This window comes from Meleagris gallopavo, chromosome 2, assembly GCF_000146605.3.
Source record: "Meleagris gallopavo isolate NT-WF06-2002-E0010 breed Aviagen turkey brand Nicholas breeding stock chromosome 2, Turkey_5.1, whole genome shotgun sequence".
In the NCBI taxonomy this organism is placed as follows: domain Eukaryota; kingdom Metazoa; phylum Chordata; class Aves; order Galliformes; family Phasianidae; genus Meleagris; species Meleagris gallopavo.
The window spans coordinates 42127658-42129767 of record NC_015012.2 but is presented as its reverse complement, the minus strand read 5'-3'; positions in this window follow the sequence as shown (position 1 = coordinate 42129767).

Genomic DNA, 2110 nt, shown 5'->3' with positions numbered 1-2110 from the left:
CTTCTTCTTGTGAAGGGCCCAAAACTGAACACGATATCTGAGATATCTTGCTAGAAACACTAATGTTTAAAAAATACATAAATAACACATGGTTATCATCTTTTCCTGTTTCAACTTTTTTTTCAGAAAAAGGAAGTAAAATGTATTATGAACAATAGCCACAAAATTCTTTTTTGTGAGTGTGTAGCAGAGCTAATAAAAAGTAATTGTTAATGTTCTAGCTGAATGCTATAAAACGATGAAAGTTTTACTAAATAACAGTATAGCAGAGTTGCTATTTTTCAGCTGCATAGGAGTATTTTATAGAGATCAACATCAAGAATACAGAGACCTATACGCTTACATAAAGTGAAAAAGATATGTGTATTTATATATCTTTGAGTTATATACATGTCCGAAGAACATAAGATTGGAGAAAAGAATGAGAAATTCAAAAAATCTAAGCAGAGATTTCATGCATAGCCCAAGTACACAGAATGACCTTTGCACAGCACTCCACCACACAGGTCCTGGAAATAGGTATCAATTACCCTGTGAAGCTTAAGTTTTAGTACAAAAATTTCACAGTGTTTAGTAATGACTTTTGATGCTTCCTGAACCCTATATAGGGAATACTAGGACATGAATAACCTTTTTCCTTGCCAACTTGCCACTGTGATAAAAATACACTTTAATTGCAGATCTAGTGTCTTATCTAGTGGTTGGTGACCCTGAACATATCAAGGGGGTTGAAACTAGATGATTGTTATGGTCCTTTTCAATCCAGGCCACTCTATGATTCTATGATACTATTATCTAGTTTTAGCAATGAGCTCTCAGATTTCAGCATCAAGATTTTGTCAACATGCCTGTGACAAAGAGACATATCAGATTACTGTGTATGAAATCTCACAATCATTTGCCTTGGGATCAGGCTCTCTTTTGTTTAGCAGTACAGTCATGCTAGGGCTCTGGATTGCAGTAAGGGAACTGTTCAAATGGACACGTGAAATTACTGCTTTTAAGTAGGTTAGTCTGCACATTTGCAGTGAAATTTTGAGTTAGCAATTCAAGAGATTGCTGCTTGGAGACAGTTCCGTAACTAAGAGGGCTGCTCTGAAAGTAATGCCTCCTATGCTATATTTATATTAATATGTTTGTATTAATATTTTAATATTGATATATTTATATTAGCCTACAATGTCAGAGGGAGATGGTGGTGGTAGAGGCTGAATCTTCCCAACAGTATTCTGTTACATGTTGTTGCTGTGTGACTGATGGCAGCAGAAGGGTAGTCTGACAAAATGGCGTCTGAGATGGAAGTGTGTAGGAAGCAAAAGTGTGTCACTGAATTCTTCCATGCAGAAAAATGACACCCACTGACATTAACTGACACTTACTGAAGATTTATGGAGAACAAACAGTGGATGTGACCACAGTGAAGCAGTGGGTGGTGCATTTCAGCAGTGGTGACAGTGACATGAAAAATGAGCCACATTCTGGACAGTTATCCAGATTTTCTATGAGCAAGGCATGCAGACTCATGTTCAACACTGTTGAAAATGCATAGCTAATGGTGGTGACTATGTTGAAAAATAGTATTTTGTAAATGAGGATTTGTTCTATCAAATAGTACTTTTGTAGTGACCAACATACACCACAGAGGATGCATTCAAAATAATCTCTTTCCAGAAGACACACCATATGAATCACTACAGAGTTCAACTGTTCCTTCTATCAATTCTCTATTTTGCCCTTCATTTTACAGTTTTCATCAGTACACATTCTCATGTAAGTAAGGGTGCTACCTTCACTGAGGCAGTCATGGTACAACCAAGTCGGTTAACCACAAAAGAGAGGAGGATATGAAATAATATTGTCTAATGCCTGTTGATTTCCTTTTTTCCAGTTCCACTGGTCAGTACAACAGACCTGCTTGTAGTCGAGAGGAGATGAGGAAGTGTGTAGGAGAACACCCTCAAAATCTTATTAAGTATATAAGAAGACAGAATAGCCTCATTATTATTTCACTACATGTCTTGACGAATGAAAGAGGAAATTTATGCCTACAGCTCTAGGAAGTGAAGAGTTGAATTCTGCTTACATAAATTTATTAATACCTTTACAACTG